The following is a 23,436-nucleotide window of genomic DNA, read 5'->3' as shown; positions in this document are numbered from 1 at the left end:
ATCCTGAGCTCTGAAAGAAGAAAAAGTCCTCGTTTTCATGCATTATCCCTAATGTGAAATAATTCAAAGCAGCGTATAAGGTTTTTTCAGACATCCGACCCTATAAATAATCAAGGGCCCATTCAAACCCTCCGAGTAATTACTCGTGTGTGGTGACAGCTGAAGGCAGGAGGAAAATGACAGGCCTCCAACAGGGAGATGTAGTGTAAATTTTATGAGTGACAAAGAAGATTAGCACAACGACTGGCTACATGCTACCCTGACCTCAGTGTGAGCGTGTGGAGAAGGAGGTGAATGGCAAAAGGGGCAGCTCGATCGCTACATCTGTACATATTTGTGTCCATGATTAACTTCTCATGACTTTTGTTTTTGAAACTTTAATCTGCTCTAGATGCATCACAACGCCAAGGTCTTCTTTTATAAATATTCAGCTGAGCTTTTTAAAGAGAGACTGAATGTAAATTACATTTTTCCTAAGCTTTTGATATATAAGAGGTAATCATACTATGACAAAATCCTGTAAGTTTCACAGCTGAAAACATTCTTGTTAGTCCAAAAACAGCTTTTATTGTAACCAAGCCCAGATAATGATTCGTTGTGGAGTGTGCCCATCTATAGATGAAATGCTACTTCATTAATGGCTACTTCAAATCAATGCATACTTCGCTACTTCATCACAGCAAATTTGGCCCCGCCCACTGGTGTATTGGTGAGATGACAAGGAGAGAAGAGCAATACAGGATCACTGGACTACAAATAACATTATCTTATGAATGTTATTTATTTTCAACAATGTAAAGTCTAAGCTGAACATTATTTATTTGTATTCTGAACATTTCATTGTGAATTCTTTAATAAATCAGTCGCATTTTGGCGCAGGCTTTGTAAACAGACCTTTACGATAGTAAAAGGACTCGACAATAATGTGACAACATGTAAGTAACTGTGTTCATTCTAATGCCTAATCTGGTTCATGACCGCTTTAACGGCCCAAAGTATCTTGAAACACGCAACGGTATTCAATATGTTGACGTAATTTCCGTTGAAACAGGACAGGACGGGACATATCAAACAGCTCAATATCCTTTGAATTACTTCACAGCTCCAGAGCTGTTGAGCTCGGTAAAGCCACTGTTTTCTCTTAATCTCGAACATTTTCTGCTCCTGATCTCGTCCATAATAACTTTAAAATACAGCATTCTATGTAGAATTCAAATGTGTCTGATACATTTTCTGGTATGTACCAACTCGCGCATATGATCCGCTCTGTACTATCGTGCATCTGGACCGGAGCTGTGGCAGTTTGCGTGACACTAACGTGAAACCAGACCTCATTCGCCCCAATGGAAAGCATATTTACACTCTGAGTTGTTCGCTATCTCTTATATAATGCACTACACTCACCTTAAGGATTATTAGGAACAGCATACTAATACTGTGTTTCGCCTTCAGAACTGCCTTAATTCTATGTGGCATTTAGTACAGTGAACTCATCGTCATGTTCAAGAAACCAATTTGAAATGATTTGAGCTTTGTGACATGGTGCATTATCCTGCTGGAAGTAGCCATCAGAGGATGGGTACATGGTGGTCATAAAGGGATGGTCATGGTCAGAAACAATGCTCAGGCCACGGCATTCAAACGATGCCCAATTGGCACTAAGGGGCCTAAAGTGTGCCAAGAAAACATCCCCCACACCATTACACCCCCACCACCAGCATGCACAGGGGTAACAATCCATGATGGATCCATGTTCTCATTCTGTTTACGCCAAATTCCAACTCTACCATCTGAATGTCTCAACAGAATGTCCTCAGACCAGGCAACATTTTTCATTCTTCAACTGTCCAATTTTGGTGAGCTTGTGCAAATTGTAGCCTCTTTTTCCTATTTGTAGTGGAGATGAGTGGTACTCGGTGAGGTCTTCTGCTGTTGTAGCCCATCCGCCTCAAGGTTGTGTGTGTTGTGGCTTCACAAATGCTTTGCTGCATACCTCGGTTGTAATGAGTGGTTATTTCAGTCAAAGTTGCTCTTCTATCAGCTTGAATCAGTCGGCCCATTCTCCTCTGACCTCTAGCATCAACCAGGCATTTTCGCTCACAGGACTGCCGCATACGGGATGTTTTTCCCTTTTCACACCATTCTTTGTTAACCCTAGAAATAGTTGTGCGTGAAAATCCCAGTAACTGAGCAGATTGTGAAATACTCAGACTGGCCCGTGTGGCACCAACAACCATGCCACGCTCAAAATGGCTTAAATCACCTTTCTTTCCCATTCTGACATTCAGTTTGGAGTTCAGGAGATTGTCTTAACCAGGACCACACCCCTAAATGCATTGAAGCAACTGCCATGTGATTGGTTAATTAGATAATTGCATTAATGAGAAATTGAACAAGTGCTCTTAATAATCCTTTAGGTTAGTGTATGTGCCATTCACCATAAAAACGGTAAATGTGTGAACAAGTGAATGATTTAGCTGCAGCTTCAGCGTCTGTTTATAATGTAGGGTTCAGAATCTAGAGAGCATTTGATTGGACAGAAAATCTTAAGTTAGAGACTAAGTTTCGAATGCTTATACTTTTAAAGCGTCGATTTTCTCATCGTTTTGGAGCACACTAGCTTATAGATCATATTATAGATAATAGTAATGCTAACATATTTATACTAAAAGCCTTAAAAACGTTTGATTTCATTTTGATTTTGTGGGGATTTCAACAAACGAAAGCTTTTTTGAAAGTGTTACTGACTTAATGTATAGAATCATTTCAATGATGATCTATGATTACCGACACATGAAAATGAGAAACACAAGGTTTTCGCACAGAACACTTGATGTGAGAAAAGACAACACAGGTTTAATGTGTAAGTGACACTGACTAAGTCATCGCAAAACATCCTTACTGGAGCGTGATAGCTATTTTGCTCTGACATCCACCCTTTTCAAAGAGCTATTCAATGAGGCCTCCATCTGCAGCGTTACCGCCCAGCCTTCCGAGTGATGTGCCATTGATACTCCTTTGTGCTGCCTTTCCAAAGAAAGCTTTTGTTCGCTCTGTAATTACAGGGGTACTTCTCAACTGTACTTGCATTTTTTTCTGCCACTAAAGCACACACACTCCAAATCTGTAGGCAAACGGTGGTCAGGGGGATATGGCTGGGTTTCACTGGGTTGATGATGACAACACCGAGCGCATCGGTACAATCCCCAGACACATTTTGGAAGCGACGATCTTGCGGCACGTCCTGCTGTTCCAACAGGCTTTTCGTCGGTTTTTGTCTCGTCTTGTCAAGTGTCTGACATTCTGATTTAATCAACATCCGTGGCTGCCAGTTGAATTAGATCCCTATCAAAAATGTGCCCGATACGCTGTGTCCCTCACTTGTCAGAGACCAACTCATGTGCTCATTTATTTATCACACTCATCCTCCCATGGAGACACCTTGTAGTCCCTCACAGAAACATGAGAGCTATCTGTCCATTACCGCTTGATTTGGATCTGCAAGCATGAAGACATTAAGAGGGAAAAAGTCATGGTAGCTGGAGAAAAATAAAACTAGAGATTCTGACAAAAGAGTCATGCTTGCTTAACAAAAATAAAAGACTATAATTTCACCAGAAAAGTGCAGCCCTTGAGAACTAGAGGTTTAGTATTTGGACAAAAAGTCCACATGATTACAGATGAACCTATAATTCTGAAAATGGTCTTATTTGAAAGTCAACAATTCAAGTGATTCTGTATTGGACCCATATGTATAGACAGTCAGTCGCCACTGAAAAATAAACCTAATAATAATAGTTGAAATAAAGAGGGCTGAAATAAATTGGTTTATGTGTTAATGACTGAATGGTTATACCACTTACTGTGCTGTGAAAAAAAATGGCTTAGAGTTGCAAATATTCTAATATAGAATAAGAAGAAAAATGCAAGCGACAAAGCTGAAACAGCTATGTAGGAAATCGAATGGCATGACTGACCGATCAAAATGACATTCAAGAGAGCAGAGAAATAAATAAAGATTTATTTATTCTATTATGCAATACATTTTTTTTTTTAAGTTAAGGGGGTTAAAAATAAATACATTTATATTGTGCTAATGCTTCAAAGGTTGTCAATTGTCCCACCTAATTAAAATAAATTAAAAATACCAAAAATGTATTGGAATACAATTTTAAATTAAATTAAATTCAAACATTATATATAATACTGATTCTTTAGTATTATTCTATTATGCAAGAATAAAAAGTTGAAATTAACAAGGTTAAAAATAAATGCATTTATATTATGCCAATGACTGAATGGTTGTCAGTGATCCCACTTTTAGAATAAATATTAAACTGATGAGTTGCAAATATTCTAATAAAGAATAAGAAGAAAAATGCAAGTGACAAAGTAAGAACAGCTATGTAGGAAATCGAATGGCATGATTGACCAATCAGAATTTCATATTCAAGAGAGCACAGCAGAGTAAATAAAGCTTTAAACTAAAATGATCACTATTTCTTGTTTAGAAAATGTATACTATGACTTAAAAAATCATAAACATAAAATAATATTTTGCACATCAAACCCATATGCTTTTCTGTGAGTATGACAATAAGGCCTCAGCTAATTCAAAACCATGCCTTCTGCATGCAAGCTGAATGCGAGCGGTTCTATGTGAAAAGCTAAAGAAAGATGAAATCTTGCACACGAGAGATATGGACATTTTAAAAGGGATTGGAAAGATGCTATTCATTTCAAAAGTGTTTTTTCATTGCCAGAGGCAAATCAACTAAATGGATGTCAGTCATTCCATTCGGCACGGCACGCAGAATGCTTTTCACCAAACCCCGCGATTGTGTTTCTCCTCTTCATTCATCTGTAGTTGGCAATATGAGAAAATATGGTGTGTGCACATGCAACCCTCTGATGTACGCAATTTATATAAGCACAAGGGGTTTCATATTAAACTGATTGGTCTGTTCTGGAAATGGGGGTGAATCGTTCTAGAAGCAATGGGGCAAATCTATTCTGTGCGTTTGTATGCTCCAATAGACCACTTTGAGAATTAAATGTCATATTTTTAATGCTTCCATTACAATGTTGAAATATTTTACTTTAATGTCGCTCATGTAGAGCATCTAAGCACCGTGCAAAGACGCTTCCTGTGCATTTGTTGGGCCACCTGGGATCAAACGGCTTCTTTCTATTGCTATCTATTTAATAATATGGTTTATGAGGAGTAAAATAGGGAGAAACTCAATGTCTCAAGTCACCTTTTTTCAAATGTCTTTCTGCCAACAGTTTTCAATTAGGTTTTTGACAATGAGACAAGTGTTGACCCAACAGTACCACAATAGATTTTCATACAAACAATTTTTATAATTTTCAACCACAGTATGGAACGTCATCACATTATAGTTACTCTGTCTGAAATCCCTAAATGAAATTAAAACTATACTCTATATTTCTCAACATTGACATGACTGCTAATCAAATGTGGAAAATTTTCAACAATTTTCAACAGAGTCTTTGACAACCGAATAACTTCTTCATTGATGCTTTTCCGAGAATGGTTTATTTTCACTTGCAACAACTGATATATGAAAATATATATGGCAAAATAAACAGTCCGTCACTACTGAAAAACAGATAAATCTAAACCCGAGGGATGACTTGTATCATCGTTATATATCATCATATCACCCAGCTCTGAAATGTCTATGGTAAGGCACTACAGGCCTGTTCACACCAAGGACAATAACTATAACAATAATGATATATATATATATATAAAAGAATAGCAGATTCCACATCACAACTTGGCTATAACGAAAAGGGAAAAGACAAGCAGTTTTTCAGCTGATAAATACATTGACAGCCAATCAAAATCCATCCTGCTTTAACGAGCCTGAGCATTTAAAGCGACAGATGACAACTGCAGAGTACGCTTAAAATAAACAGAACAGTATCGTGCATAAAGGCCTGTTCACACCAACAATGATAACTATAAAAATAATATCCACCTGTTTCTCCAGCAACCAATGGGTGCTGAACTACTTCCGCTTTCCGGTATTGTGCTTTCTGTTCAGTGACTAACCTCTACTAGCGCGGACCATGATATCGACAGAGAAGGCAACATTACATTGATTAGAATAAGTTGTGTTTAAATGTTGTTAACATGAGCTCAGGTTCAACTTGTGACTTTGATGGTTCCTATAACAATTCAAGATTTTGTCCGAAACATCTTGCTTAAAGGGGGTCGCACACCCGACCCACACATTATTTAGGCGCAAGCTCAATTTTGAATAGACTTCAGGTGTTTTATTTTTTATTTAAAATATTCACAAATAGGGCTGGGCGATATGACGAAATATATCGTCTGGACGATAGAAAATGTCTATCGTTTTATATAAGGCTCTATCGCTTACGCCACGATAAGGCGTTTATGGCAGAATTTTACGTCAAGATGCACCTCACGCCACGGCATGCCCGTGCACGCTGCAATACATAAACAAACATGGAGGAAGACGGTAGTAGACGCGGTTCAGACCAGGGTAATTCTCAGAGTAATTATGCCAGAATAGTGGTATAAGCGCTCAAAACAAACTTCTGACACAGACGCTGCAACGGGCTTTTACGCGTGGCACACCATATATTGAAATATTTTAATGGCAGGTGTAGGGATGGCGAAAACTAAACATTTTCTTGACCGACCACCGAGCCTCATTAGCCGGTTGAAACCGGTTAACCGATTAGTTTAAAATATGCTGCGCTATTTGAAATAACAGCCGCGAGCCGCGCTCCCTCTGTCTCTCTCTCGCTCTCTCTCACTCACACACACACACACACACGCTGCCGCCTCCCTTCCACTCACGTCACTTTTTTAAAATCCCCCACAGCGCGAAACAGGAGTCCCGCAAACGCGCCGCAGAGGAGCTTGTTTGTAATCAGAGGACAAATGGCTCCTTAGTTTCGAAATGGTTTGGGTACAAGGTGATCGCGTTGTAAATAAATGCGTTTGTCCAGCGTTAGAAGCTCATATGAAACATTGCCGCGGCTCATTTAAGAAAATGACAGCTCCGAAGAGGCTGCTTTAGTTCGAGGTAGTGCTAACAATAATAAAGAAAGACGATCAACACCTTATGTGTTACTACTGAAATGAAGATGTAATATATTTCCAAATGTAAGCCCATCTTATGCGGAATGACGCTTCATACGGTCGTCTGCCCTGGCTCTAACCTCCAGTGTTTACTTTTTGCAAACCTTGTGAGCGCGCAAACCCAAACGCTGTGACCTCGCGCCAAATGTTTTTATTGGTTTATTAATACAAACAGGCGAGTTATGAAAAATTGAGTGCGAGGGATATGTTCAATCACACAAAAAGATTTTGGAATGAGACGGCCACCTGTAGTAGCGTTTAGTCCACTGTCTATAATAGCCTAATTTAGAGATCACTTTTTTATTTATTTTAACCGACAACTTTGATCGGTTAACGTTGATACGGTCAGCCATCGGTCAAACGGTCATCGGTTAACATCCCTAGGCAGGTGTTAACTTTACCAACAGTCTTGCTTTAAAAAAAGGTTCCACATAAATTAAAAATGTAGTCCATACTACCTTTATTTGTTTTGTATATCATTTCAAACTGCATTTCCACATTGCAATTTTGTATAGACTATTCATAAACTGAATTAACAGAAAAATTGCTATATCGTTATGTATATCGTTATCGGGATATCAAATGAGCTATATCGGGATATGAAATTTTGGCCATATCGCCCAGCCCTATTCACAAACTTGTTACCTTTGTCATATATAGTAACATATATAATGTCTGTCTGATATGAATAAAACACGAGATATGAATAAAACATGAGTTTCTTTTTGTGTCATCACAACATTTTGGCCGTATTGTTTTGGTGATATAAGTTTTTACCAAAATTGTTCGGCGGAAAATTGTCCAAAAGTGCATTCTCGGTTTTCGGTTGAACTATTTCGGTGGCCGACTACTCGGTGCATCCCTAGTGTGTATCCACCTCCGGTGCTTCATCCATGGAGAAACACCGGCTTTTACAGCAAACAAGATCGCAAGCTACAAGCTATTAAACATACATAAGCTTCGAACAGGAAAAGGACAACCGACTTCCGGTTCAAATCCGCTATGAATCATGGGTAAATTTGCTAACCGGGAAAAAGGTGGATAGTTTCAAAAAAATCATTCTCAATATTAAAGAATAGCAGGGCATTTAAAGTGACAGTCAAGCTTGTGCTTAGCGTAAACAGAACGATATTGTACGCTGGTGTGGATGCTAACATAGTTATCGTTCTTGGTGTGAACAGGCCTTAAAGGTCCACTGAAATCAAAATGTAAGTTTTTTAGCTTTTAGTATGACTGTGTTATCCTTAAAGTTATGAATAAGCTGGTATGTTCCAAAACTATGACAAAATTAGCATTTAGGAGATATAAGCATTCAAAATTTACAGTCTCCCACTTCCATTAAAACGAATCTCAGATTTTGGTGACATCATCGCAGACTTCACTTTCTTGTCAAATCTTCTGTCCAATCAAAATGCTCTCTAGAATCTAAAGCCCGCCCCCTACACTGCCGAAGCTAAGGCTGAAATCGGTCAGTTGTTAACACTCATTTACTAATTTCTACATGGTGAAAGGCACATAGCACACTATATATGTGATAGGAAACGATTCAGTGTAAATATGCTTTCATTTAAGGCGAATAAAGTCTGTTTTCACGTTAGTTTCACACACCCCAACGGCTCTGGTCTAAATTACACGAGAGCGACAACAAACATATCGACCCATTTGAATTCTGCACAGAATGCTGCATTTCAAAGCGATATGGAGGAGATTATGATGGTAAACAGTGTTAGAGGAAACTGGCTTTACCAAACAGAGAGAGAAGGTCCGCTCTTGCGCTCTAGTCAAACTGTATATTAACGAAACGCTATTGGCTGTTTCAAAAAAGGGGCGGAGCTGCTAACAGCTGGAGCCATTTCAGGGGAAATTACGTCAACACATTGAATAATGCGGCGCGCTTCAAGGCACTTCGGTGGGCATTTAAGGCATTATACACTAAAGCACTTACAGTTTACAGTGAATTTATTACAACTAAGGGGCATTTTTTAGGCACGGAGCGGATATCTCTTTTATAAAACAGTTACCACAAAATACAAATATTATTCATCAATGCAACTTTCATAAAGTAAAATCACTAAAAGCCTTCCTTCTGTTGGAAAAAAATAGCCCCTAACCGTAAACAGCAATAGAAGTTGCATTACGCCATTAGATAGCAGCAAAGACTGTCTTATTGAGTTAGTCACTCAATAGCACAGAATTTTATATTCAGTCCCTCCAGTTTTACGTGATTGAACGATCGCTGAATACAACTCAAAATCAGCAAAATGTTGCATGTTTTTTGCGATCCTGCATAATTTGTCACCGCAAAATAATCACAAAAAATTATTTTAAATAAATAAAATAAAAAAATCGAATTGAACAATCTATTTTATTTAAAGCTGTAATGCATTGTTTTCATGAGGATGCAGTTGTGGTGCATGCGCAGTGCCGTCTCGCATAAGTGCCAAGGACCAGGCAAATTGATTAGCCTACTCAAGATGGATTAATGACCAAATAAAAGAATGATATGCCCGATAACATAAAAATAGTTAATAAAAGCAATGTATACCACAAATTCGCTACTGACACACGGACCGATGTGGCTGAGGATTCTGTGCGAGTACAGATCTGTTCTATATAGGCTTAATGCCCTTAACAATCAAAATCAAATACTCCCATGATTATGCCTAAATGTCCATCTTGGCTGTGTCTTGAGTGAATAGGTTTGGGACGATTGTCAGTATTGGGTCCGTGTATTACTGTAGGCAGTAATCTTTAAAGTGAAATCAACCTAATATAGCCTATAGGCTACCCATCAAATAACAACAGCTGGAAAACACAAACAGTAGCCTGACTTAAACGCTTGTATCTGTATCTTTGTTGTATTTATTTGTCCTCGTATCATTTGTTTATTCGTTTTTGTTTTATTACTGACTGTTTACTTGATTCATTAAGTATTTGAGAACTAATATTAGGCAATTGCTTATTGCTGTGATTTACTTTTCCCAAATATTTCCTAAGCTTCCTAAGTTTCCTTAAAACTACATATACACCCCTGGGATTGCCTTTTTTTGTAAGATACCAAAATAAGATGTGTGCATTTTGTTTGTTCTATGACTGTTGTGCATCTAACATAATACATATTATATTATGGTAAATGTGGTGTCCTAATTTATTTATTTATTTTAAACATCACAGGTTTTTTTTGCACATTTCTGAAAATTACCACCACAAAATCAGTAATTTTGTTCGCAAAAATCACCAAAAAAAATTGCGAAATCCTGGAGGGACTGTATATTGAAAGGACTAAAAAGGAACACGGGAAAACCCCTTTACTGTTAAAAGGTCAAGATATCGCTGTGGATATTCAACAGATTTTTTTATTACATACATAGGACTGACCTTAAGGAATATGCTAAATCTGAAAGCAGTTAATACACTCGGTCACTCGGTCCATCTCTCAAATACACATAATCACTTTTTCAACAAACGATTTCCAAAAATAATCCAATTTAAATTAACTGATATTAAGACGCAAACAGAATGATTACAATTATTGAAATTTGTGAATAATAGCCCCCCAAAAATCCCAGTGTGTGCATCCGGCTTTACACAAACAGAGCAAAAAGGGAAACGGAAAATAAGGAAATAAAAGGTTGAACAGCATCCAGTGAAAGCTCACAGCGCATAAATTATGTGGAGGACGTGTGTGGTGGTGGATGGTGAGAAGGACTTAGATTGAGATGTCCACTTCCAGCTCACTGGTTTGATATTTCCATCACGGACAGCGAAGGAGACCCTGACAGTCAGGCTGTTGGTAGCCAGCTGTTTTCATGCTTTGAGGATTCCGGAATGTGCAGCCAAGTTGAAGGATTGTTAGGAGATTATTAAGCAAAGTGACATGCAGAAAACGTGAATCCAGTGATGGAACGGTTGAAGAGTTTCACATGCAGCAGATCTTTGGCATTCAATCAGCCATGAGTGTTTCAGCATCAATGCTGCTGTAACATCGCATCGGAGTTAATCAAGTAACATTAACTAAATCAAATGAGAACAAGAAAGTTCCAGTTTGAAACGGATGAAACATACACGGTCCTGTCCAGTCCTGAGTGAGATCCAAACATAATCTTTTTTCACTTGGAAATGTGAGATGAGTATAAGAGTAGTAAAACTGGTTAGCTACTACTTAGGCCCTGTTTACACCTGGTATTAAAGAGATGATTCTGTGTTTTTTTTCTAGGGTTGGTTGTGTTTATGGGGCGCAGTATAACGTCTTAATACTTCTTTTTTTTAAACGCCGTATTTTTCTTCTATTTGACCTTTATTCCACACCGCTGTCTCCAATGTCCTTTGAACAGCTTCGATGAAGCCCATCCCTCCGAAAAACGCAATGGTCTTAGATTGGTTAGATGGCCAAATGTAGCTTCCTGTATTTTTATTGGCCATAACGGGCAGAAGTCACATCTGCGGTGACTAGCAAGGGTTAATGATGTCCCCAACCCGGGAAGAAGCTTGTTGTAGTCCAAACTGGCCGTTTTTGTAGGCCATAAACTGACATAACTTTAACAGACAATATCTCCGTTTGCATTTAAACTCTAAGCAATTCCATGTGATGCGATAAAGATTTCAGTGTGCTGTCCTCTATCTTTTTACATACCTTGACGTTTATTCATGTTTTTTTTTTGGCGCTGTAACAGGTATTAAAGCGGAGGAGACGATCAGTTCATGTGTGTTCCACGCTGCCGCTTCTTCTGAGCTGCGATACTATGATCTGTCACACCACATTAAACAGCGAAAAATGTTTGTATGAAAAACATACAATTTCATAATAAAATGGACGTCCTTTGAAATCTGATTATTGCGATTATTGCGATTTATTGGATGGGAGGAACGCTACAATGTTCCGTTCATTCATCAACTGAAAACAGGATAAAAAAATAAATTCTTGGGAATCGATTAAAATCGAGATTTTTTCTTTTCTTTTTTTTTTTCACCCAGCCCTAATGTTTAGTGTATACTGACATTTTTTATTGAAAGGTTGCACATACAAAAAGTGTTGGGTGATTATTTCCATGGCCAACGCTTTGCCCAGAAAACAGGATAAAGTGTTTCATTCAGTATTGAGGCCTGGTCACACCAAGGACGATAAATATAATGATAAACATCTAGTTCTAAAAAGAATAGAGCCCACACCACAACAGGGAAAGGGAAAGGGGAAATCATTTGTTTTCCAGCTGATGAATGACAAAAACAGCCAATCAGAATCCATCCTGCTTTAAAGAGCTCCAGCATTTAAAGCGGCAGACAACAAAACTTATTGGATGCTAATATAGTTATCGTTCTTGGTGTGAGCAGACCTTTAGAGCTCTGTCTCCTCTTGAATAATCCTATAATTATTCTAATCTTACACATCATCTCATCAGTATTGTGTCTTGAGCGATATTAAATTTAACTCTAAAAGTTAAAACCCACTGGGAATGCCATTAAAACCTTAATTTTATTCACATAATTATAGAACAGGATCTACCAAATACATTTTTTATTATAAAAAGGCAAAACAAAAATTATATTGCGCTATATTTGTTTTTGTTTATTAACTTATTATTATGTTTAATCCAGAGAAGGTTGCAAAAGTAAACTAAAAAACTCAATTTAATGATTCAATTTAAGACTCAATTTAAGACTCTTCAAGATTCTTTGAATAGAAAGTTCAAAAGAACAGTATTTATTTGAAATAGAAATCTTTTATAACATTATAAGCTAAATGTCTTTACTATCACTTTTGGTCAATTTATTCATCCTTGCTGAATAAGTGTTAATTTCTTTAAAAGAAAAGTCTTACTGACCACAAACTTTTGAACAGGAGTGACATGAATGTTTTTTTGTCTTTGTATATGTTCAGTCAGCCGTCACTTGGCACATCCAGATTGGTTGTCTTGTCATAGTACACTGTCAGAAAAAAGGTACATTGCTGTCACTGGGGCGGTACCCTAAGGTACAAAACTGAAAAGGTACTACTATGTTCCTTTAAAGTACTACTATGTTCCTTTAAGGTACTAATATGCACTCTTAAAGTACTGATATGTACCTTTTAAGGTACTAATAGGTACCATTTAGGGGTTAGTAAGGTACAAAGATGTACCTTTTCACTTTTGTACCTTAGTGTACCGCCACAGTGACAGTACTGTACCTTTTTTTTCTGAGAGTGTATAATGTGCTGAGGTTTTTCATTTTTAAATATATTCACACAGAATATTGTTATTTTAAATTGTAATATTTCACAATATTACTGATTGAATGTATTTTTGATCAAATAACTTTAGCCTTGGTGAGCAGAAAAGACTTCCGACCCAGACTAAATCTTACCGACCCAAACTTTTGAACGGTAGATTACTAACAGTAGTTTTGAGTGTTTAACTACTTTTGTTGAAATAAATACAATTTTACATTATTCAGTTATATCAGATAACATAACATCAAACGCAAACAAATATTTCCCTTACTCAAACACACACACACACACACACACACACACACACAAAAAAAACAGTCCCATGCTGGCAAATTAGAGGTCCACTGTCCAGTTTCAGATGTCAACAAAATGATCCATGCAGTTCCAACACAAATGGATTAAGTTAGGTCCCATATTATACATTTATGTGAACTGCAGGGGCCAGTTGCATAAACATATCCACCAAGTCAAGACTGTGTCTTAAAAACAGTCTGACCAATTAGCAGAAGACACACACAAAATAAAAATTGTATTGTAAAATGTTTATCTTGAATTCAATGAAAGTGGCTTTGGATAAAAGCGTCTGCCAAATGCATAAATGTAAAAGACTAATCAGTCTTACTTTTCAGTTTCAAATGAAACCAATCTAACTTTTTATGTAACTGGCTTGATTGACTATAATAAATTGATTGACTAAATAGATGACTAATTTTTCAAAAACTGGTCTTAGCAGTTTATGTAACCGGCCACTGAATGTAATAAAAATTAATTTGTGACTAAGGGCCCTATCATACACCCGGCGACGCCAGGCAAGAATTTTTTCAGCCTGGTGCAAATATCATTTTCATGTCCACCGGCACATTGTTTAAATAGCAAATTCACTCGCACCCATCTGCTCGCCCATGGCGTGCTGGTCCGAAAACCAGGTGTGGTCAGGCGCATTTTTGGTGCGTTAATATTTTGAGGGACCGACAACGACTACGCCATTGGTCTAAATATTTATCCTGTCTGGCGCAATATTTTTGGGGTTATTTAAAGAGGGTGTTAGTAATATATGCCTATAGGCGGGTGCACAACATGCATATACTCTGCTTGTTACACACAGGGATGAACAAAAGCACACAAAATTGTTTAAATAAGACAAAAAATAGGATTCCTCTCTGGAGAAGTGCAACTTCCGCTTGCAAATTCTGCTATGTAAATAGTGACTCCGCCATGATGCAAGCTCAGCTGGCTTTTAAAGGGAATGGGAGATGAGACTCTGATTGGTTTATTGCACACTTATGCCCAAAATACACCCATGAATCATTTAGAGATTAGATAAAACCCTTTTGGACCATGCATCTGGCGCGCCGACTGTTTTTTTCCAGCCGTTAAACAAGCAAGAGTCTATTCTGACATGTCCTAAGTCCACCTGGACCATGAAAAATGTAGAGCACATTAATATTAAACATTAACAAGACGTTTCAACTTACTAAAAAACATAAAATAAATATTTTCAAAATTTTCTCTCTTGATCCAGTCCCATGCAAAGCATGCTGGGAATTAGAAATCCCTGCCCATTTCAGTTAATGCAACTAAAATTATTCATGTAGTCACAATAGGACTTAGTAAACTTCCATTGCACAAATGTAAGTGGATTGAAAAACAAGTATAGTTCTAAAAGAACGTCCAACAATAAATACGCATTTACAAAGTTACAAGATGATAAGAGTGCTTTGAGGAAAAAACTAATTAGACATCAAAATATTAAACTTATTTTATTGTTTTTTAAACCATCATGCCATTATTACAATAATTTCCATACTAGAGTGGTATAATAATGTAGATTTTACACAGCCCCGCCCCTAAATGCCATCTAGGCGCAATATGAAATGTGACTGATCCCTTTAAACTGTCAGTCAAAATGCTCTTCCTGTCTAAGTGGTCGGGTTTTAACTAGAATCTGTGGCATCATGTACCAAAACAGCTTATGATGACTAGTCAAAGTAATATTCATTATTGCAACAAGTAACTCGTTCAAGAAGGGAAAAAAAAAATATGGAAGTAGCCAAAACATTTAACAAATCTGCATGACTTTTACTCAGCCAATACAATTTATGTCCGATTTATTCCCTGAAAACTAAAATAAGCTGTCGCTTGGCCTGCCTTCAAGTGCAACTGAGAAATGCCTACTTCTAAGTTGGGAATGCCTTATTACAGTACGTCACACAATCAAGTTGGAAATAGAACAAAGTGTAAACAAAATACAATGGACGACCTGTAAAACATAAAATGGATGACCTGTAAAACAAATCAACCTGTGGACATAAGATTTCATACCTGGAAATTCTGCTCCACTTCTGGGTCGACGTGTAAAGAAGCCGATCTCTCAAATCCACGTGTTACACCGATTCATACCAATGCCGGTTCAACAGGTCAGCCTGGTGAAGGAGAAATTTAAATTACATATTTACAGCTTAAGAAACTATATATATATGTATATATATATATATATATATATATATATATATAGTTATCTATCTATATAATTATATATATAGAATATCCTATTCTGTCTTTTTATCTAAAGATGTCTGTAATTTCTCTGTGATCAGAACACGACAGTATTTATATAATGATTTTGTAGTGCTCATGTAAAAATGATGTGTGCCGTGGGAATTGCTTGTTTGGTATTTCATGTTTTCGAGTCTCAAAGATTGAAAGCTATGCTTCATAGAGTCCTAAAAACTTCAACACAGCTCTCTGAAACCAGTAAATATAGCTTTATGCTTAATATGCAAGATGGGCACATTGTGGCTGGCCTACAATGGTACAAAATAATATGATTATATAATATGCTGTCATCTAGTTTTAGAGGAATTCCAGATCAGTGTGATATTTCCCCAGATTCTGGTGATAAGTTTGTGTTTAAGGCAGCAGTTATATCTATAAAACGGTGCGTCTCTTTCATAAAAATGCTCTGGTCAAATATGCTTCTGTTTTGACACTTCAAACTTATATTTATTTGTAATTTTCAAGCTCGGTCAAACTGGATGGGATATTTTAGGTGAGTGAGACAAAACAACTAACACAAGAAAACATCACAAACACAATGCTAATACTTAAAGGTGCTTGTACCGTTTATTCCCTCCAAATTGATTTCACTTCCTTTAGGAGAATGTCACTAAAGATATGCGTTTGAATTTAAAGTGATGCTACACAACATTAATAGGATGCAAAATTAAAACAATATTCACAAGAAAAAAATGGTTTAAATGAGATAAATAAATAACTGGAATATTTCTTCGTCAGAAGTGTATAGCCCCTGGGCACGAGACAAAAATAGCAGCATCTGAAACCAGAGTAGGAAAATGATTTTAAATGATGTTTACTTAATAGTGATATGAAAAAAATATATTTATACCATGGTCTGTTTTAATACTCGATTCTGTTGGCTGGAAGGTGTGCAGTAAAACCGTTTAAGGTAGTTCCAGTCAGTTTGATTACAGTTCGAAATTAATCCGCCACTATTAACACTGGTAACCATAGTAACACAGTTACGCTTGCAAACAGAGTGACAGTGGCAGACTGCAGTATCAACCACAGGTATACATATCTATGGCAACTTTAAGTGACATGAGACATTACATGACACACAGAAGCCAATGGCACATATGTCACTATGCGCAGATATGTATACGTATACATATCTATAACTATGCGCGTATTGTATTGGCACCTCCGTGGCACATGCGGTCTTCATTGTCATGTCACTGACATTATCGCGACACACACTCACACCTGCATGACACCGAGTTGCGGAACATGTCGCCGTGTGTCGTGCGTTTTTTACATCCTATGATGGTCGTGACGCCTACCCTGACAGACTCGAGCACCTATATTATTATATAGTTTAATGCATTAAATGTAATGTGTCTTTATGACGCAGGGTTTATTTCACACTATGATACATAATGATGATTCGTTCAAATAAAGATTGCCTTGTCACTGCAGTGTTGCCTGTCATTCATAAATAATTTTAATAAATCCATTAAATAACCATTTAGTTATGTTCGATATGCTTAAAGGGGTACTTCAGCGCTGGGAAGATGAATCTGTATTTAAACTGGGTCATCAATGCAGTAGAAATGTGAAATTATTTTTGAATTTGGTGTCTTCTAGACTGAGAAAAGACAGAAAATGTATTTTTGTCCCATGGGGATGAAAGACTACAATTCCCAGAATGCTTCGCTGCCCTGTGCCATTCCCCAACGCCACGAACTTGATTACAGTGACTGAGTTAGAGAAGACACTACAATTAAAAACTGAACGTGTCTGTTCAATATAATGAGTGAGTCACCGCGCGAGTATCACAGCACTGAGCACTAACTGCACGAGTGATGAGAGCTGAGGTAATCGCGACTACACTCGCGGCATACATTCACAACGCGAGTTCAGTCTGGCGCGTTTCAGTTCATGCCTTTACAAGCTTAACTTTCATAGAAATTAATTTTAAAAAGTTAAAGGACTTACATTGCACACCATAGCTCCGTTTAAATGAGTGCCTGTAGCTGAGCTGAGCTCTCCCTGCAAGAGTGTAATCTCCCATCCCCCATGTGCGGGTTCAAAACATGCGGAAATGGCTCCCTCTGCTGGCTGTAGTCTTTAGCCTCTGGCCAAACATTCCTCCTATGATGCAAAAATCGTCAATCTGCATCATAGGAGGAATTTTTCCAGAAATAAAATGCATAAATCTCTTGTCTCAGGGAGATATGAGGGGGGAAAGCACAATAATTTGTATATACTCCAGGGTTTCTACTGATACAAAGCCATATGCTAATCGCTGAAGTAACCCTTTAAGCTTCAGACTGACATAAAGAAGAGATCGCGAACGCATCTCTCTCTCTCTCTCTCTCTCTCTCTCTCTGATCTTTCTCTTTCAGTTCTCTGTCTCTGTCTTTTAATTATGAATTTAAATAAATGTGGTAATTTGTTCATATAAAAACATGTCGATGGCTCTGCTTTATTTAAAGCGACGGTGTGCTAGAACTAACGAGACGTAAGAAGAAAACCGTCATTTTAACCCGTCTCTTAAAAAACATCAGTTACAGCTTTAACTTGTTTTTAACTTGGCAAATAACCATGGTATAAGCGGGATAATCCACGGCTAGCCATGCATTAAAGGATTTTAATGCACGGCGTAGAGGCGAAGAACCGCCCAACGCGAAGCTCTAGGTCGTGCATTAAAATCCTTTAATGCATGGCTAGCCGTGGATTATCCCTTACATAATATACATCTTTCAAAATTGTTAATTAAATATATTAAGAAATAAATTAAAATTGTGGGGAAGTAAATGCAGCTGATATTTTGTAATGAGTGTATCCAATAAGTTAGTTAAAAATATATTATACGTATTCTACATGTGAACTCAAATCCAGCAATGCAAAATAAAAGTTCTTAGCATATATTATTTTTTCTTTGTTATATTTATAGTATGTTAGTATAAAGTGAGGTCATGTTATGATTCCATAGTAGAAAGCCTTTTACAATTTATCCCCAAAAAAGTATTATTGTTTACATTTTTTGCAATGCAAGTATTCCCAGCATGCACTAGGGTATGAATAATTATGTCACAGTTTGAATTGTTAATTTTATTGATGTTATTGATACAAGTTTAGTAACTTGTAGTATTGCAACATATACATTTTCAAGTTTTTGGCCCCCCAAAAATAGCAGTTATCGTTATCCTGTTGTGTCTTAAAGTTGAGACAGCTAGTATAATAATTGAACAGTTTAATGTTTTTTATATTATTTTTATATATATATATATATATATATATATATACACATACACATGCTTTAGCAAAACTATAATAGAAAAAGTATTTTATTAGAAAACATTTGAATGTTTTACTTAAAACCTTTCATTTTGGAGACTAACTCCCTTATTGAATATTATAGTTAAACGATTTTACATAATGTTATTTGTACATTTGAAATGAACAAAATGCATTAAAAAAAATACCCAAGTATGAAAAATACCCAAACGCTGTTTAAGCTAAAGGTCAGATATAGCCGTCATTGTTAGAAATAAAATCAAATACTGGTATTGCCTCTTTTACTTTTACTCTCACTCTGTTTTTACTGTATACCGTAAAATCTACAAAACTTTATTAGCCAAAACGTCTTATAAAGATAAATTCAGGCCACATAAAAGGCCACATAATATTATATATTGAACATACACATGGCCTTTTAGTACGACTCTTGCAATCTAAGCTGTTTCCAACATGCACACAACAAAACTTTATTTACCCTTTGAAAGCAATAGGCAAAATGTGGCGACCTCGTGCGCGTGACCTCAGAGAGCGAGAGGGTTACTAAACCACGCGCTGCAGATGCGCATTGCATTAGATTCGCTTTAATGCTCTCGTCACCTTTTGCACTGAAGAAAGGGAGGGAAAACAATATCTATTTGGAGGAAGCTTGCATTTATCTTTGAACGAGACTTTGCAACCTCACCACACATCAAGTCCCTTTGAAAAGATGAAAAAAAGGGTTTAGGAAGAAATGTAACCTGCAGTGCTGCTCAGTCGTCTAAGAAGCATTAGCTGTATGGTTTGTTTACCCGCGTGTGCACTTATGAATCCCAAGGGTGCCGCAGCCTGTGTCTAACTCACCCTGAGGGCCTGCGAGTATTTCTCACAACAAAATGAAATTTTATGGCATGCGAGATTAGCCGACACTAATGCAAGGTCAAAAATAATAGAATCAATAGGTAGGTCTGACCATGTTAACATTTACAGAAAATTACAGGCTGAAAAGCGCTGTCTAAAACAGAATGAAACGAGTCTCCGCTGAATTCATATTGATGCCTTTTCATTATTTCTCATAATTTGACTTTTTGTGCACTGTGGCGGTCAGCGACCGTGGTTTATCACCCTTTGTGTGCGTACAAGTGTGTATGAAAGTGAGTTGAGAAAGAGACTATAATGTGTTGTAGGGTCAATGTACCGCTGTCAGCTTCAAATGACTACTCACAACCAATCAGAATATGTCGTCTTAATTGATCAATGACACTAACGCTGTTAAGAAGAACCATGTGACCTTGATCTATGAGCTGTGCTGATGCTTTTCAAACCAATGCAGCAGAATAAAACCAACAAAGAAGTGTTTTAATGGGAAGATGACCAGGGATTTTTCCTGTTCAATAGAACATTTTATATAAAACTCAAAAACAAATGCTTAAAATAGGGAAAAATTCCCCAGACAATGATGGATGGATAGATGGATGGATGGATGGGTGTATGTACATGCGTACAACAATAGAACGATGGATGGATGGATGGATGGATGGATGAACAACTATAGAATGATAGATAGAACTATGGTTAGATGGATGGATGGATGGATGGATGCATGGGTGTATGTATATGCGTACAACAATAGAACGATGGATGATGGATGGATGGATGGATGCATGGGTGTATGTACGGATGGATACATGGGTGTATGTACATGCGTACAACAATAGAACGATGGATGGATGGACAACTATAGAATGATAGATAGAGATGGATGGATGGATGGATGGATGGATGGATGGATGGATGGATGGATGGATGGATGGATGGATGGACGTACAACTATAGAATGATAAATAGAACTTGATGGATGGATGGATGGATGGATGGATGGATGGATGGATGGATGGATGGACGTGCAACTATAGAATGATAAATAGAACTGGATGGATGGATGGATGGATGGATGGATGGATGGATGGATGGATGGATGGATGGATGTCAATGTCAATGTCAGCTTTATTTATATAGCACCATTCAAACAACACACGTTGACCAATGTGCTTTACAACATCTATATATAAAAGAAATAAAAACAATATTAGTAATGACAATACACATATTAATAATCATAATAAAAATATTCTCTATCTATGTATTAATATCCATTTCAACACTAGGGATACGCCATGGAAAACAAGTGTGATGGGATGGATGGATGGACGGATGGACGGATGGATGGATGGATGGATGGATGGACGGACGTACAACTATAGAATGAGAAATAGAACTGGATGGATGGATGGATGGATGGATGGATGGATGGATGGATGGATGGATAGATGGATGATGGACGGATGGATGGACGGATGGATGGATGGATGGATGGATGGATGGATGGATGGATGGATGGATGGACGGATGGATGGATGGACGGATGGATGGATGGACGGATGGACAACTATAGAACGATAGAAAGAATGATGGCTGGATGGATAACCTTAGAAAGATAGAACGATGAATGGATGGATGGATGTTTTAACATATACAAATGTAAATATAATGATCTTGATCTCTGTGAGTTTTAGGGGATTGTTTTCTGTAAAGCAATATGTACTGTGAAAAGCTCTGTGCAAATAACTGATATGATTTTAAATAAATTTGATTATTAAATTACCATTAAAATAAACTCAATCTTCCCCTCATTTCCTCATAAATAACTTATCTCAAGTGGTCTGAGTAATTATGTCTTTGGTCCCAAATATTAATTCTCCGTATTCTTAACATCTTTAAGAAACTAAATTGAACATTTCTAATAATCTGTGAGCAGTAATCAGTCACAGCGCTTCAAAAGGCGTGTTTGTACATTCAGAAGGATTACAGTAAAGAAGTGCCAAAGCCAAACAGCCCCAGCCTGAACAGCCTAGTGTTCCTTGATCCTAGTTTTACAGCTCTCGCGTACAATGTCAATATGAGCTTGCGGCTCACGGGTGAGTGTTGCGGGCAAAGCGTCTGCTCGGATCCATTGTCACTCTCCCCCTGAAATGAAAATAACAGTTATGAATGAGCCTCTGTCGGCTGCCATTGTTCCATCAAGTGTTTTTATTGCTGTCATTATAGTTTAACATCGCACTGTTAATTCTGTTAATTAAAAAGCTGATTGCTTTTGCCAGTCTGTGATCTCCATTTGGTGAGTCCATATGGTAGAAGATTACTTGTTGTAAATTTCAATGAAGTCGTATCAGAGCTGGGATACATATAATCAAGCAGTACAAGTCCTGAAATTAAGCCTATAAAACCTCAATTATATATTCCTTTGCATTCGTTTTGTATACCTCCGTTTCGCAGAATATCTAACGGTTGTGCTAGAATGGCAATTTAGGGAGGACGTGAAGCTTGATGTTTCGTGTACCTGAGATGCTTAATACGTTTAAAAATGTGCAATTTACCATTTTTATGTCATATCCAGATGTGCGCTATAAGTTAAGAAGGTAAATACACAAGCCTAGCCTTGCTAATAAAATGAAATGGGATAATACAATGAGTTGCTGTCTGTATTTCAGGAATTGAATGCAAAGGCTACTGTGGAATTTAGAGTAAAGTTAGCATTTGGCATTTTTTGGAATATCCCATATTATAACAGGGCGGGACCAAGCCTGCAGTGCCCCTCTCAGAAACTGGAGCTTTCGCGCCTCGATCGCCCCCCGGTGACCGGTCCCAGTATAGCCGCCCCTCTGTGTTTTCTAATGGACGCGAGGCAAACTAAACAATAAAATTACACTTCAAATATTTTTTCCCCAATGTTAGTTTTTGTCACTGAAGGCAGTTATCATCACGATGATTTCATTTCAAATGTTCTTTTTTAAAATAAGTTTAGTTTTAGTTAGTTATTTGATGCTATAAAAACGGGGGGGTGTGACGTTATGATTGACAGCTGAGATCAACGTCTTCTCTGAGTGAAGTTGTCACTGAGGCACTAACAGACTTTTTTCGGGATTTTTGAGAGCAGATTGGAGCTTTAGCTTTAATTTCTACATTTCCATAACTGTTTATTTCACACCAACATAATTAATTGCTCTGCATCTGTGAGAGTGTGGGCGGGCTTTTGATATCGCAGCTGTACTTCCTGCTCTACTTCCTGCTCTCTACTGCGCAACTCCAGTCCCGAAATCTCTACTGCGCAGACTCAGTCCCAAGATGGCAGCGCCGTGCAGGCCGCCTGAAAGCTTCAAATCTGGCAAGCGGAAATGGATGATGTTCGAGTAGTCCATATTTTTTTACGGTCTATGGGCGGGAC

General features: G+C 37.5%; 1 protein-coding gene across 1 annotated transcript in view; it reads right to left on the bottom strand.

Annotated features, from left to right (window-relative positions):
- LOC137078398 (teashirt homolog 2) overlaps positions 1-23,436 on the bottom strand; it is a 190,783-nt gene that overhangs the window by 133,216 nt on the left and 34,131 nt on the right. Inside the window, exon 2 of the mRNA XM_067445640.1 lies at positions 15,675-15,775. The gene's annotated coding sequence lies outside the window, so the exon portion shown is untranslated. The remainder of the gene's footprint in view (positions 1-15,674; positions 15,776-23,436) is intronic.

This window comes from Pseudorasbora parva, chromosome 6, assembly GCF_024679245.1.
Source record: "Pseudorasbora parva isolate DD20220531a chromosome 6, ASM2467924v1, whole genome shotgun sequence".
NCBI classification, from domain to species: Eukaryota; Metazoa; Chordata; class Actinopteri; order Cypriniformes; family Gobionidae; genus Pseudorasbora; species Pseudorasbora parva.
The sequence above is the reverse complement of the archived record's forward strand: the minus strand, read 5'-3'. Positions and strand labels throughout refer to the sequence as shown.